Source organism: Macrotis lagotis, chromosome 5 (assembly GCF_037893015.1).
Source record: "Macrotis lagotis isolate mMagLag1 chromosome 5, bilby.v1.9.chrom.fasta, whole genome shotgun sequence".
Taxonomy (NCBI): Eukaryota; Metazoa; Chordata; class Mammalia; order Peramelemorphia; family Peramelidae; genus Macrotis; species Macrotis lagotis.
The window spans coordinates 81577860-81595601 of NC_133662.1; the positions used below are offsets into that span (position 1 = coordinate 81577860).

General features: G+C 34.4%; 1 protein-coding gene across 1 annotated transcript in view; it reads right to left on the reverse strand.

Moving 5' to 3' along the window:
• RNGTT (RNA guanylyltransferase and 5'-phosphatase) overlaps nt 1-17742 on the reverse strand; it is a 403735-nt gene that overhangs the window by 135061 nt on the left and 250932 nt on the right. The window lies entirely within an intron of this gene.

The following is a 17742-nucleotide window of genomic DNA, read 5'->3' on the forward strand; positions in this document are numbered from 1 at the left end:
ACCATCTTTTCCTTCTCCACTGAAAGATTTTACCTTCTCATGAATGATATATACATATATGTATGTACCATATTCACTTTCTTCTACTCCCCTACCTCCACATCTATAAACTTTGTTGAAACTGCATCCCCCTCAGCCCCTACCCCTACAATTGCCTTTCTTTAGTGACCTATGCATAGGTGGACATTTACTCTCCCTTCCACAACAGTTTCTATGTTGATATCTTCAAAGAATTTTTACAATTAACTTTAAAAAATGGGGGGGGGGGGGTTGGAGAGAAACAATGAGGATAGTTCATAGACTGATTTCTATGCTTCCAAGTTCAAAATCAGCTATTTTCATCCCATTCTGGCCTTTGCTACAACATTAAGGCTTCTGGGACAATCCCAAAGGTTGCAGTTCTCCAGGATCAGGGTGAGCTCCCACAAGGGCCTAGACCTCCATCTTTAGCTCCCCTAGTCTTGAGTTTGAAGAGATTTGGATAGAAGGCTGTAAGTAGAATCAGAAAGACTTAAGTTTAAATTCGACCTCTGATGCTTAATAATTATGTGATTATGGGTGAGTCAATTAACCTTTGTTTGCATAGTTTTCTCAAGAGTAAAATGCGGGCCATAATAGCACCAACCTGCTGGGATTGCTGGGATCAATAACATGGCACTTTTGGAAGCCTTCAGCACAGTGCCTGTCACAATTGCCTCTCCAACTGTCTTTCTGTCTCTTCACTCATTCATGGCACTGCTAGAGTCATCCTCACTACACCTTCAGCCATCACAATACTCAATTCAAAAGCTCACAGCACAGAAGAATTCTGTCCTGTTCCCTCAACTATACCTGAGTCTTGATCCTTGAAAAATCTAAGTTTCTCCCCAAGCAAAAAAAGAAAAACGTTGTCTGTTTAGGTAGGATTACATCTCTCAGTAACCATCACAGCTAAGTTCTGAAAAACCTTCTTTGTTTGCAGAAATCCATTTCCAAAAGCCAATTATACTGGTAAAGCGAATCTCTAGGCTATTACTGCTCAAGAAATTCCATTTCCAGCTACAATCCTATATTCTATCATAATGTGCTTATTTTCATAACTGTTTAAAATATTAAATAATCAACTGATCAAGTTATAGTAGTACAATGATTCAATAGGAGAAAAATGGAATTGTTAACTATATTACAACAGTTTCCTTCAGTCATTTTTCACCCTTGGAATAGAGTTCAAGAAGAGTGAAAGAGGAAGGACAGTCCTTCAATATAATTTTCACTAAGGTGTGATAATTATGAAAATTCCTTCATATTTTTCCTTCACTATATACAGTTTGGTATCTTGAATGTCAAAAAAATTATGATTAGGAAAAAAATTTGAATTCTATATTTCCTAGTAAATCCATAACTAACATAAATGCCCTTTCTTCCTAAAATACCTTAAGAAGATCACCCAGCAGGAAAAGATACCAGACAGTGAGGTCCTTTCTTAAGCTAAATTGCCCAGAATTCCAGTATTACTACAGAGAGTGTAACTACAATGGGTTGGATATGTTTGTTAGAATGACAGATGTAAGCTTGCCAAAAAAACTATTTTATAGAGAATTCACAGAGGGCAAGCTCTCACAGTGGGGTCAGAAGAAGTGATCCCAGAAATCTGATACCAAGAAAGGCAGGTCTCACTGAAAACCTTTAAAGGACTTCCTGGGTGGAGTCAAGATGGCAGCAGGAGGCTAACGTGCCCCCAGGGCTTTTCCCAATCAGAGATAAATGATGTCTGTATTGAAGCCTCTATACTGACAATCACACTACAGATAAATAGTGTTGGTTTCTTATTTTCTTTTTAAAGAAGAAAAAGAGAAGATTCAGTGAACTTTTCAACTGAAGACATCATGCAGGATCTTCAGTGAAGGTGTGTCTCTTTGGGAGAAAAGGGAAAATAAAAATCCAGGAAGCTGGAGAGTGAGAAAGCCAACAAAGCAGGAAGCTTTTAGCCTCGTTGCAATCCAGGTCACAACCGTTTATTTATTTTTATTTTTTTTTGTATATGAAACTGATCTTTATTAAGTATAGCTTGCAACTTTTATTTTTTATTTTTTTATTAAAGATATTATTTGAGTTTTACAATTTTCCCCCCAATCTTACTTCCCTCCCCACCCCCACCCCTCCATGGAAAGCAATCTGTCAGTCTTTACTTTGTTTCACAACAGTTTAATAACAGCAGAGGTACCCAGCAGCTAGACAGAAAGCCAGGAAGGAGGACCCCAACCCCAAACAAAGTCTGAACCCTGCGAACACCAAGGTAAAAGGAAAGATAAAACACTTCTAATTCTTTAAAACTTTACTTCTCTTAGGATAATTAATGGGTAGAATAAAATTGAAGTGAATGAACCTAAAGGCTATGGGTATAATTGAGTCTTAACTCTCCATTGAAGAGGTCTAAGATGACATCATTTCAGACAAAAAGCTTGAAGAAAAGCATGGGTGTTAAATCTAAGTGTCTCATTACCCTTTCACCCACTTTAATTCTACCAGACTTAAGCAAATTGTCTAATGAGGGCATCTTAAACTGCTAGGACCTGAGTCAGTGTCTCTAGAACTTATAAGTTCTCAGGTGAGACCCCCAGAGCCTCCCAACACTTAGATCTTAAAGATTCTTGCAATTAATTAGAACAGGGTTTGACTTAACCCATGCTTCACTTAACAAGGGGTTAAGTTCCCCGACCCTGGGTTAGGGAAGGGAACAAATGGGTGACAGGAAAATACACCTGCGGGGAGGGGCACAAATGGTTCAATAAATGATATGGCTTTGGATGATAATTTGGCTCTTGAAGAGAGTTGTTTACACTTGCAAGATACCTGTAAAGGGGGTAGGGAAAAATTATGATTATAATTTGATGTAATTTGAGTCAATGTTGCTTATCAAGCAATAAAATAATCAAACTGTGATTGCTAATACCTGATCAATAGTATTAGAGCAATGAATAACATCAAGAGAAGATGCACAAAGATTTGTAACTTTAGGAAAGGGAGAATGTGAATGATGAGTAAATTCTATTCAATAGATTTAGTCCAGAGAAAGAATAAAATACATTGCCATTTGGGCTTAAAAATATATTTCCAATCTACAGGGAAGGGGGGGCTGGAAAAGGGAAAGATAAGGGAAGAAGGGAATGATAAAAGGGAAGGCAAAGATTTAAGTGAAAATAAACTGAAAGGTAATTTTCAAAAGAAAAATCAAAATGGAAAGTAGTAAAATTTTGGTGAGGAGAAATAAGAGAAAAGGAAAGAAAAAATATAAATGGAGAAAGATAGCATAGAAGGAAATACAGAAGTAGTAATCTTAACCATAAATGTGAATGGGCTGAACTGTCCCATAAAACAGAAACAGCAGAATGGATTAAAAACTAGAATCCTACAATATGTTCTTTACATGAAACACATTTGAAGCAGAGAGATACAGACAGGTTAAAGATAAAACACTGAAACAAAAGATCCCTAATTAAATAACATATTAGAAATTCTGAAAATCAAGGGACAGATTAATAAAATTGAAATCAAGAAAACCATTCATCTCATAAATAAAACTAAGAGTTGGTTTTACGAAAAAGCCAGTAAAAATAGACAAACCTTTGGTCAATCTGATTTTAAAAAGAAGATAAGCAAATTACCACTATCTAAAAAAGGGTGAATTAATCACCAATGAGGAAGAAATTAAAGAGATAATAAATTGGATAAACTGAGTGAAATGGATGAATATTTACAAAAATACAAACTACTCTGATGGACAGAAGAGGAAATAAATTACTTAGCTAACCTCATTTCAGAAAAAAGAAATTGAAGAAACTATCAATAAACTCCCTAAGAAAGTCTCCAGTTCCAGATGGATTTACAAGTGAATTCTACCAAACATTTAAGAAACAATTAATTCCTATTCTACATAAACTATTTTAAAAAAATAGGAGAGGAAGGAGTCCTGTCAAACTCCTTTTATGGCATCAACATGGTGCTGACACCTAAACCTAAATCTTTTGGAAGAACAACAGACAAAGAAAATTATAGACCAATCTACCTAAATAATATTGATGCAAAAATCTTAAATAAAATTTTAACAATGAGACTACAGAAAGTTATTACTAGGATAATACACCATGATCAGGTAGGGTTTATACCAGGTAGGCAGGGGAGGTTCAATACTAGGAAAACACTCAACAAAAATAAATATATCAATAACAAAAACCAACAGAAATCATATGATTATTTATCTCAATAGATGCAGGAAAAGCCTTTGATAACATATAACATCCACTCCTATTAAAAAACCACTAGAAAGTTTATAAATAAATGGAGTTTTCCTTAAAATAATAAATAGTATCTATCTAGAACCATTAACAAAAATTATATGTAATGTGAACAAACTCAGAGCATTTCCAATAAAATTGGGGTGAAACAAAGATGCTCATTATCACCATTACTATTCAATACAGTATGAGAAATGATACCTGTAATAATAAGAGAAGAAAAGGACACTGAAGGAATCAGAACTGGCAATGAGGAAGCAAAACTTTCACTCTTTACAGATGATAGGATAGTATACATAGAGAACCCGACAAAATCATCTAAAAAACTCCTTGAAACAATTAACAAATTCAACAAAGTAGCAGAATATAACATAAACCCACATAAATCAGAAGCATTTCTAGATATGAACAACAAAGTCCAAGAGCAAGAGATAGAAAGAGAAATTCTATTTAAAATAACTACGACAACATTAAATACTTGGGAATCTACCTCCCAAGACAAACCCAGAAACTGTATGATCACAATTATAAAGCATTTCTCACCCAAATAAAGTCACATCTAAATTGGAAAAATGTCAAATGCTCATGGTTAGACTGAGTTAATATAATAAAAATGACAATTCTACCCAAATTAAATTACTTAATCAGTGCCATACCAATCAAACTAACAGATAACTGCTTTACCAAGCTAGAAAAAATAGTAACAAAATTCACCTGGAACTGATTAAAAGGGAACTAATTTTAAAAAATGTAAAGGAAGGTGGCCTAGCTCTACCAGATTTAAAATTATACTATAAAGCAACAGTCATCAAAGCTGCCTGGTATCAGTTAAGAAATACAGAAATAGATCAATGATTAGCATAAGTTTAAAAGAAACAGCAGTAAATGGCTAAACAAATTACTATTTGACAAACCCAAAGATATCACTTTCTGGGATAAGAACTCACTATTTGACAAAAATTATTGGGAAAAACTAGAAAATAGTATGGCAAAAACTAGGCCTATATAGATCCACATTTCACACCCTATACCAAAATAAAGTCAAAATGGGTATAGGATTTAGACATAAAGAGCAACACCATATAGATAAATTAATAGATTAAGAAATACTCTTATCAGATCTATAGAAAGGGGATAAATTTATGACAAAACAAGAATTAGAGCACATTATAAACTGCAAAATGAATGATTTTGACTATATTAAATAAAAAAGTTTTTACACTAACAAAATCAATGCTGCCAAATTTACAAGGAAAGTGGAAAGCAGAAAGCTGGGAAACAATCTTCACAACTAGGAGTTCTGATAAAAGTCTCATTTCTAAAATAGAGAATTGCATCAAATTTCTAAGATCACAAGACATTCCCCAACTGATAAATGATCAAAGGATAGGAACAGAAAGCTTTAATTGAAAAAATTAAAACTATATATATATATAATCATATAAAAAAAGCTCCAAAACATTATTGATTAGAGAAATGCAAATTAAAACAACAATGAGGTATCACCTCATTGGCCAAGATGAGAAAAAGGGAAAATGATCAATGTTGGAGGAGTTGTGAGAGGATTGGGACATTGATGCATTGCTAGTGTAGTCGAGAAAGTATCCAACCTTTCTGGAGAGCAATGTGGAACTATGCTGAGTAAGAAAATGAAATTTTCTTATAAGTTCTCTCGAGCCTGTATGAGGATGTGCCTTCCTTATGATTTACCCCCCCCCCAATTCCATAGGTGATTTGGCTGCATTCCAAAGATTCCAGGAGTCAGCCACTCCTCAGAATACACAGGTAGTACTGGGAAGAACGGGCTATTCTCACAGTATTGACTTTATTCAAAGTAAAACCTTCTGGCACCCTATGGCATTTCCTTGAAGTCTTCAAACTGGTAGACTTGTAGACTTTTCCCATATTTCTGTTAAAGGAACTCAGGAATCCCTCCCAACTAAATTATCAACTAGCCTACTTTGTTCTCCACTGATAAATACTCTGAGGCTCCAAGCATTGGTGGGAATCTCACCCATGGAGAATTGATTCTGCCTGGGACTTACTTTCTCTCTTTCTTTCTTCCTTTCTTTCCCAATCGGGACTCAAAGGCTAAAAAGAACACGGGATCCCCCTAGCCACGGACTGTTCAGAGTTGGTGCTCCCCCGAATTGGTGATGTTATCTTTATCTTTTTTTTCCTTCTACTTTGATTATAGTATTACTAACCCATTGTCTTTAATGTATTAGTTGCTGTATTGGATGTTATTGTAATCAATCTATTCCTTGTGTTGTGTAATTAAAATACTTTCATTCTCACGAGTGTCAGCAAGAGTGTCATTTGCAGGAACGAATCCAAACCTCATTTAAAATCACAATACATATGTCCAAAGAAACCGTTCATACTAAGAATATTTAAAAGGGGGGGGGTCCTTTTTGTAGTGGTAGAGAACTGGAAATTGAGGGAATGCCCATTAATTGAGAATTGGTAAAGAAGTTATGGTACATGAATACTAAGGAATACTATTGATCTATAAGAAACCAAAAATGGTAGGACTCTAGAGAAGCATGGAATGACTTATGGGATCTGATATTGAGTGAAGGGAGTAGAACCAAGAGAGCAATGTAAACATCAACAACAACACTATGAGATGAACAACCTTGATGGAAGCAGCTCCTCTCAGTGATCCAGAGAACTAGGACAACTGTATTTGAATGGCTCTGGACTATATTATCCCCATCCAGAGGAAGAAAAACAAAACAAAACATAAACATACATTAAAAAAAAATAACCCTTCCAAATCTGATGAACATTTTATAAAAATTATCTCTTACATATCTCTTCTTCCTTAATCCTAATGCCTCATACTGAAAATTACTAATTTGTAAATATGTTTATCAAAATACGTATGTACATTGTTGACCAGACTGTTCATCGCTGAGGGTGGAAGGAAATTTTGTAATTTAAAAATACAGATGTGCATATGGAAGAAAATAAATTAATTAAAAAATGAAGAAGAATTTTGGAATTGATTGTATAGCATGAGAGACATTAGTACAGGACTGCCCAGCAAGGCATGTCCTCATCAGTGAGGGTGCTGCACTCTATGAGAAAGGCAGAATTGAAGCAGCTCAAAGAAAATCTAACATCCTTAAATTTAGAGTACCTACCCCAGCTGTGCACATGGACTATTTGTGCCTAACCTGTGGTAGAGCATTCCAATCTTATACTGGTCTGATCAGTCACAGTAGGACTCACTGTAATTCATCTCAAGCATAGTAATGTCATTTTGACCTTCTTCAATAATGAAGGTCAAGAACCAACTAATCAGGCACTGTGCTCATTATTGAAGTGTGGGGCTGCTAGAGAATGACACTTAGGAATTCTAACCAACTTGATTATGAGGTTCTTTCAACAACCATACATTGAGACTATATCCTTATCCTAACAATAGAGGCCAGGAATTCAACATTGTCCAGAAACTTAACAATACACAAGAATTCTCATTTTGTGCAATGTGGGCAAGTAGAATGTGTATTTATCTGTTTGTTTTGCCAAGACCACCACTAAAGAATCCCTAGCGCTTGCTCGCTCTCTCTTGCTCGCTCTCTCTCTCTCTCTCTCTCTCTCTCTCTCTCTCTCTCTCTCTCTCTCACACACACACACACACACACACACACACACACAAACTGCTATCAGACTTTCTCCAGAATAAAGGGGGGGGGGACACCAAAAGGGCTCCTTTTTTATATGTCAGCTCATATTTCACTAATTTTTCATGGAAGACACCCCCTAAATATGAGGAGAGGTGTCAAGAAGTTATGTCCATAGTCTTCACAGGAAGATGTTACTGTTGTTCTTTCATTGGTGGCCAATCTTTTGTGACCCGATAAAGTCTACCACAGAATGGCCATAGGAAGGCCCACTATCCTCCATTATCTCCTAAAGTCTATCCAAGTTCATGTTCATTGCATCCATAACAGTATCAATTTAACACATCCCTTGCCATTAATTTCTCTTCTTCCTTTCAATCTTTCTCAACATCAAGGTCTTTTCCAATGAGTTCTGTCTCCAAATCATGTGGTCAAAGTATTTAAGTTTCAACTTTAGTACTTCTTCCAATGAGTAGTCTGAATTTTCTGTAAGTATTGACTAATTTGATCTCCTTGCTGTCCAAGGTACCCACAGTCTTCTTCAGCACCATGAGTCAAAAACATTGATTCTGCAGTGCTTGGCTTTCCCTTTAGTGCAACCCTCATATTGCTACTGCAAAAACCACAGCTTTCACTGCACAGATCTGTCAGAGAGGTAAATGCCTCTGCTTTAGAGTATGCTGTCCAGATTCACCTTTTGATTCAAGGAGTGAGTTGTCATTTAATTTCATAACTGCACTAGCCATCCACAGTCATTTTTGAGTCCAAGAATATGAAATCTGACATTGCTTCCGTTTCTTCTCCCCTTATTTCCAGGACATGATGGAATCAGTTGCTGTGACCTTGGCTTTCTTTTAATGTTAAACTTCAAATGAACAAGCCTATAAATTCATCAAGCTGATCAAGAAGCTCCCTTAATCTTCTTTATGTGTATATCCTACTATACTCAGCGTGGAAATTTGAAAGTTGGTATTCAATAAACTTCAGTTCAAAACTTTCCTGAACCTACCATGGTGGTGCACATCTATAATCACTATTGCTGGTGAGGCTCAGGTTAATAAATCACCAGTTTTGCAAATCTGAGAACTAACAAGGATGAAAAGATCCATATTGTTAAGAGAGCACCCATACTGCCTGGCACCAATATTGTGAGCTTCCACAGGCAGATAGCCACCAGACAACCTAAGTAAGTGTAATATGGTCTGAGTGAGAAAAACAGCAGGCTCAGGGTTCCATAGTGATCAGTTTTGAAATTGAATTCACAAGTGACTGTTGTACTTGTCAGTGTTACCTAGAGTTACATACCTAGTCTCAAAAACAAAAATACAAAACAAAAAATCCTATAACTTTACAGATAAGGCAAAAAAAATCTGCAAATTTTAAATAATACCACAAATTCCCCAACTATACCCTTCAATCCGAACAATTTGCCTATCTTGAAAACTGCCACTCTATATTTGTTCAAAAGCTTTCACTAATTTCCTCATTTAAAATTTATGGTCTGGTATAAGTCAAGGAAAGTATTTTAAAAGACCCCCAATAGCATTTAAGCTTCTTGAAATTATGATCAATGTCTTTCCTCACAAGTATGTAAACATTTTGTGCATAAAGGGCAACAGAAAAATATAGTACAGTAGGAAGGAGTCCTGTTAGAATCAGGAGAGACCTAGATTGGAATTCTCTCTCCAAGAAGGGTTACTATCGGGGTGACTAGGTGGCACAGTGGATACAGCACTGGCCCTGGAGTCAGGAGTACCGGAGTTCAAGTCCAGCCTCAGACACTTAATAATTACTTAGCTGTGTGGCCTTGGGCAAGCCACTTAAACCCATTTGCCTTGCAAAAACCTTAAAAAAAGGGGGGTTACTATCATTGTTACTATGTGGGTAACCTTGATAACCTCTTAAATTACTTAATCTAAGTCTCAGTGCTACAAAGTCTTCAAATGGATATAATATCTAAAATAAAATATGTACCTCACAAAGCTGTAAAGTTTAAAGTACCACATAAATGCAAACTGTTGTTATCATTATATTAGATCTTTAATAAATTTGTTTTGATTTATTGGTAAAAGGAAAAAATGTGGCTACTAGGAATCTCTATAAAAATTTCAACTAGTCACAGTAGTTTTAACCAGAAATATGATACTGTTAGGAGTTGGAAGGAAATTAGCTATTTATTTCTGTACTCAAATACAGAAAGGAAAGTAACCACTACTTATAGTATAACTTTCCAATAATAACTTTCTATGTAGATTAAATTAGTGAAAGTATTACAACAATAATCTTCTAAATTATCCAATGCCTTTTATATAAGTCATAAGAACAGCACATATTTTGCCAAGGTTACATAAAAACAAAAATCCCTACAAATAGATACAGGTTCATTTGGTAAAATCTGTTAATACCATGGTTTCTAATTTTACTTTTTCCTCACACAAGCTTACCAGTCACTACAAAGGTCAGATGAGAACATCTGCAGCCTATTAAAAATATAAACAATAAAATTTAGATAATACCAGGAATTTCTTGAGAGACATTGACATCTTGTGGAAATTATGACCTTTCAAAATAAATCATTTAAATTGAATATAATTTATATGGTCTTTCTTTAAACTTAATTTTTCACAGCAATGTCAATTTGGTTACAAGTTCTACCATAATAATTGGCATTTGAGAGAAATATACAAGTATATGAGATTTAGGCAAAAAAAAAAAGCACTGTAGAGGACACATAAATAAATGTGTTGTTAGATTTTGTTAGAATATGTTGTTAGATTTTGTTAGAATTTTGTTAGAAATCAAGGATTATATTTCTGGTTTATAAGATAACAAAGAGAATAAGAAAGTGAACTTAGTCTTTTCTATAGTTCATTAATAAGTAAAATAAAATACACTGAAGCCAGTAATAAACACATGCATCACATATGCATACTGGTACCACATATCATTCTCTTAACACTTTTTTTCCTACTTACTTATGAATCTAAATGTACAGTTTGTGATGCCCACTTGAAAGCTGGACAAAACAAAAGAACTATAGCCTACCTTTCCTCCTGTTTATATAGATCACAAATTTATAATGTAGTTAAATAGCAAGACTAAAAAAGCACACTTTTACTGAATTTTTTTTATCATAGAACATGAGTAGAAAAGAGTAATATCACTTGACCATAAGCAGAGATAAGGAGAAAAAAATTAAGATAGTACTAGCTTAAAGCTGCATGATTTAGAAAATTCTATTAGGTGACATTGGTTATATGGGTCATTTCATGCTAAAATTTTTTTTCAAAAGGAAAAAAAAGCATTGATTTACAAATGAAAAGTATGGATGAAAATAATCACTGCAAATTAAAACAAAGCCAGTGTAATAAATGACAGCAAAGTAATATGACTTTCTTCACATAATTTATTTATCATTTTCTTGACAACAGTTTATGGTTGAAAGCAATTGTTGATGCCAAAGGATAGTACACACTTGTGGTCTGCCATCACATTAACAGGTATTTCTCTTATTTTATGAATAAAGAATAAATCAATTTGTGTGGATTCATGAAATTTAGAAATGGCTTACCTAGAGCATATTTCCTTTGAACATGGGAACGATCAACCTAAAAGGTTTCACAGACAACTTTGGTGATATCACGTTTCCATCAGTCATTTATCATTATACATGCTTTAAAAATATATTTTAAAAAATTTAAATGCTGTACAGAAGTACTATATTTATTTATTCATATTATATATCAACATATCCATAGACTAATGAGATATTTCTGCTTTTCTTTCATTTAACTATTAAAAAATGTTATTTCTATATTTGCAATTTACATTGTTAGTAATAATTTTGAAATAAAAATAAAACATGTATGGGAAGGAATAACTTGGAATCAATAATTTAAAATTTCTCATTTATTTTTCAGCATGGCTTCTTCAGTTTCTCAAAAGGAAACTAGTAAAAGGAAATTAGACAAAAATAGAGCATTTCACACAAAAAAAGGAAATTTTTTTTGTTGAAGCTAATAATAAAATGCTATGTTTGATATGTCATTTCAAAAAATGATTTCTGGGGCGGCTAGGTGGTGTAGTGGATAAAGCACCGGCCTTGAGTACCTGGGTTCAAATCCGGTCTCAGACACTTAATAATTACCTAGCTGTGTGGCCTTGGGCAAGACACTTAACCCCATTTGCCTTGCAAAAACCTAAAAAAAAAAAAAAAGATTTCTCAAACTGATTCATTAGGTCAAGGCAAGTGACGTGGTAGCAAAATTAATTGCTAAAAAAAAGCTATTTACTGACAGTGAATTTATTAAAGAAATGTCTTGAAAATATAGCAGATTGATATATATATATATATTTATATAAATATAGCTAATTTATCCTGAAAAAATTGATTTTTGTAAAATAAGTTTATCACACCAAATAATCACTAGGCATATTGAAGATATAGTGAAGTCTTTTGAAAAAGGATGTGCTACTTTCAAGTTTTGTTCCATAGTTTTGGATGAAAACACTGATGCTACGGATATGGCTCAATTTGTCATATTTATTCAAGCTATTAACAATGAATTTAATATAATTGAAGAACTGGCCTCCCTAGGTCCACTGAAATACCAACTAAGTCTCTAGATTTGTATGAAACAGTAAAAGCAACATTAGTCAGATTTTATTTAACCATCAACATGTCTTATAGTCACAGACAGTATGTCAGTTATGGGTGGAAAGAAGGAAGACTAATAAGACTAGAAGATGACAATATAAAAAAGATAGGTAATTTGCATTTCATGTCACTGCAACATACATTAAGAAAATTTGCATGCAACGACTTTAAAAATGGGTAATACTGTGAATGCTGTCATTAAAACAATAAATTTTAGAATTTGAAAGGATTAAACCACTGTCAATTCCAAGAGTGCTGAATATTTTGGAAACCACCTAGGGAGAAGTGTATTTTGCTGCAGTAAGATGATCAAGTCATGGTAAGATGTTTAAATGTTTCTATGAATTAAGAAATGAAATAAAGTGTTTTATATACTTAAAAAGAAAACCTGTACCTGAATTTGAAAATAAGGATTTGTTGAGAGATCATTTCAATTAACTGCTCATTTTAATGAACTGAACACATATCTCCAAGGTGAAAATCAACTAATAAATGATGTTTCAAATGAAATGAAATGAAACTGAAATTGAGGCAATCTGAGATTAAGAACAATAATTTAATTCACTTGAAAATTCTGTCTGAACAAAAAAAAGTAAACAGTGAAAACTATGCAGCATTAATTGCTATTTTGTTGCAGTGCTTTGAGAATAAATTTTAAGATTTTAGAAAACACCAAATACATTTCAGATATTGGCTATTCAATTCTTAGTTGACATCAATAAAATGCCTGCAAACTTGAAAATAGAAGATAGAGTGTTGCAATCAGATATGCAATTTAAAGAAAATGTATTCAAGTGTCTTCATTGGACTTTTATAAGCTGCATCTGCCTAAAGAAAAATATCTGGCATTTCACGAACATGCCCTGTTCATGATATCTCTTTTGGGGAGTACATATAGTTGCAAGAAAAGTTTTTTCTCTTTTGAAGCATACAAAAAATGAAAAAAAGCAACAAAATTTCATAAAAGCATCCTGAAAACATTCCTTATATTGCTACAACTATCAAACCAGATATAGATGCACTGGTATAGAAAAAGTAGGTTCAGTGTTAACATTAAAAATGGCATGTACTTATTTTTTGTTTAAAAAGTAAATGTCCACAAATGGGAGTTCTGATAAAGGTCTCATTTCTAATATAGAGAGAAATGCATCATATTTATAAGGTTACAAGTCATTCCCCAAATGATAAGTGGTCAAAGAATTTGGACAGTTTTCAAATGAAGAAATTAAAGCTATATATAGAGGAATCACCTTACACCTAACACATTTGCCAACAAGAAAAGGGAAAATGATCAATGTTGTAGAGTTTGTGGGAGAATTGGGACATTAATGCATTGCTGGTGGAATTGTGAAATGATCCAACCATTCTGGAGAGCAATATGGAACTACGCCCAAAGAGCAATAAAACTGTTCATTCTCTTTGACCCAGAAATTCCAATTCTAGGCCTATAACCAGAAGAAATCATAAAAAATGGAAAGAGTTCCACATATTTCAAAATATTCAAAGAAACTCTTTTTGTAGTGGCAAAGAACTGGAAATGGAGGAGATGCCCATCAATTGGAGAACGGCTAAACAAGTTATGGTATATGAATATAATGGAATATTATCCAATAAGAAACCAAAACAATTGGACTCTCTAGAGTTACAGGATCTGATGCTGAGTGAAAGGAGTAGAACCAAGAGAACAATGTACACATTACAACAACACTGTGAGATGATCAACCTTGATGGAAGCAGTTGCTCTCATCAGTTCAGAGAGCTAGGACAAAAGTATTAGACCAGCTATGGAAAATGCTATCCCTATCCAGAGAAAGAAAAACCGAAAAATAAAAAAATAAAAAAAATTTACCCCCCCCCAAAACTTGCAGAATCTGAAGAACACTTTATGAAAAATATCTCTTATGTATCTCTTTTCCTTAATCCTAATTTCTCATACCGAAAACGATTAATATGAAAACAGATTTATTACAAATATGTATGTACAATGTTAACCTGATTGCCACTGAGAGGGGTGGAAAGGGAGGGCGGAAGGAAATTTTGTAACTTAAAAATATACATATGCATATGAATGAATGAATGTTGAAAAACTTTCATAACATATATTTATAAAAATAAAATATCAATAAATATTAAAAAGTGATTAAATTTTAAAAAATAAAAATAGGGGGTAGTTAGGTGGCACAGTGGATACAATACTGACTCTGGAGTCAGGAAGACCTGAGTTCAAATCCGGCCTCAGACACTTAATAATTACCTAGCTTTGTGACTTTGGGAAAGTCACTATACCCCATTGTCTTGCAAAAACCAAAAGTAAAAATAAAAATAATGCCTAATTATTATATATTTTTAATTTTTACACTTTATTACATCATTAAATTTTATTATACTTATTGGTATTACTGGTTAAATAAATATTAAATTTTATATGCAGTCTTTTTTTTTTTTAGGGTTTTCTTTTTTTGGAAAGACAAATGGGGTTAAGTGGCTTGCCCAAGGCCACACAGCTAGGTAATTATTAAGTGTCTGAGACCGGATTTGAACCCAGGTACTCCTGACTCCAAGGCCGGTGCTTTATCCACTACGCCACCTAGCCACCCCTATGCAGTCTTTTTAAAGCTTTTGGGGGGCAATGTGGCCCAGAGAGCTAAAAGGTTGGACATCCATAATATATACAAAATAAAGGGAAGGCACAAAGCTTTTTTTTTTTAAGTTTTTGCAAGGCAATAGGGTTAAGTGGCTTGCCCAAGGCCACACAGCTAGGTAATTATTAAGTGTCTGAGGCCGGATTTGAACTCAGGTACTCCTGACTCCAGGGCCGGTGCTCTATCCACTGGGGCACCTAGCTGCCCCGTGGCACAAAGCTTAAGGAGGAACGGGAATGACTTCTTGCAGAAGGGAGTGCTTTAGCTGGGACCTGAAAGAAGTCACAAAATCTAGGAGGCAGAGATAAAGATAGAGAGTTCTATGCCTTCCAATTGGGAAACACTAGTACAGTGGGAATAACAGTGGATTTGAAACAAGGGTATCAAGGTTCAAATAGTACTTCTAGTTACTTATCAGCTGTGTGACATTTGCTAAATCATATAATCTCTCTGGATTTTAATTTCTTCATCTATAAAACAACAGGGTTAGCCTAGATTGCCTCTTAAAATCTCTTCCTTTAAATATGCAATCCTATTATTCCAAAAAAGCTATTTCAGAACAAGAACTGGTTCATTATTGTCTTTATGTCTCAAGGGTCTAGCACTGTACCTGAAGGTACAAGTACTTAAACTGAATTTGAACTTTAGATATCAAATTCATACATTCTGCTATATATTATGTACATCTAGTTGACTAATCATGCATTTGAAAAATATAATGGGAACCCCAAAATGATTACCTTTTAACACACATCCCTACTGATTGATTTTTCTCTCTCAAGTCTTCTCCTTTTTCAGTCCACTCTCCATCAGCTGCCTAGAGCCTAATTGTGACTGCCACCCTCCTAACCTTAAATAAGAGGCTGAATACCTTTCAATAAACTCCAATGTTTCCTATTTCTTCCAGAACCAAAAGGAAAATCCACTGTCTTGATTTTTAAAGCCTTTCACAATCTGGCTTCTTCCTACCTTGCCAGTCTTCTTACACTTTACTCCCTGTCAGGTCCACTATTTTTCAGTGACACTGGTGTTCTTATTGCTTCTAACACAAAGCACTACCATCTCCCCATGTGTACCTTTTCACTGACTCTTCCTAAGATCAAAATGCTCCTTCCTCCCCTCTGCTTCTTAGTTTCCCTGGCTTTCTTCCTGTACATGTAAAGAGACTCACAGACAGACAGACAGACAGACAGACACACACACACACACACACACACACACACACACACACACACGCAGTTTTTTGCATACAGTTTTCCCCATTAGCTTTTGTTAGTTCCTTAAGGATTGGGCTTGTTTTTCCTTTCTTTGCAACTCTAGGACTTAGGATAGTGACTGGCATAAGACAATTGCCTAATGTTTGTTGACTGACTGACAGACAGAATGTTTAAAGTGAATCAATTTGGAAAAATTTGATAGAGCTAATTAGATACCATGTTATGAATTTAGAAATTATTTTTTAAAGGAGTTGTTTGATTGGTGCTTTATTTTAAAAAAACTAATGGGGGCAGCTAGGTGGTGCAATGCACAGAATACTGGCCCTGGAGTCAGAAGGACCTCAGTTCAAATTAGACCTCAGACACTTAATAATCACTTAGTTGTGTGATCTTGAGCAAGTAACTTAACTCCAGTGCCTCACAAAAGTCAAAGAAATGAAAAAAAGAAAAAAAAATTAATGGTATTAGCTTACTCTGTCCCATTGTAATCAATAGCCTATAAATTCCTGAGGACACACAACCTATATGACCTTTTTTTTCTAATGACTGATATAACTATCAGAAATAGATTAATTAGAGAACACAAGCTGATGTCATGTTTTAAAATTTAAGTTTTACTCTCTGAGACTATCTGTGATTTTCCTATAATTAAAATTATATAAATTGCAAAAAAATAGATAAAGGGTGCTAAACTAAATTAACATTGTACTGTCAATTTTGCATTAACATCTTTAAAGGAAAGAAAAAGAAAGTCCGTAAGTCAACTTTTGAAACGACAATTAGGGCAGCTACATGGCAGAGTAGATAGCATACCCATCCAGGAGTCAGGAGGACCTAAGCTCAAATCTGACCTCAGACACTTGACACTTAACAAGCTGTGTGATCTTGGGCAACTCATTTTAACCCCAAATGCCTTGCATCCAGGGTCCTTTCAAGTCATCCTGATTCATATCTGGCCACTAGAACCAGAAGCCTCCAGAGGAGACAGTGAAGTTGGTGATGTAACAAACCTCCCCTTCACTCAAATCCAATTCACCTTCTTGTGAATGGCAATGCCTCCCTGCTGTCATGGTCTTCTTTGAGAATGAAGGACAAACATCAGCAAAACTGGGAATTCAATTCAATAGAAATGATTGTCTATTTTTATTAGATTTCAATCTAATAGGAATCTGATTCATAACAATTTCATTGCAACAGTTCAGTGAAAACCAAAACGACCTAATGAAGGTTCAAACCAATATACTTTTCAACAAATCCTACCTACATTTTCAACAAATGGTTTTTATATTACCTTTCCTAAAACTCTATTCCATTCTTTTT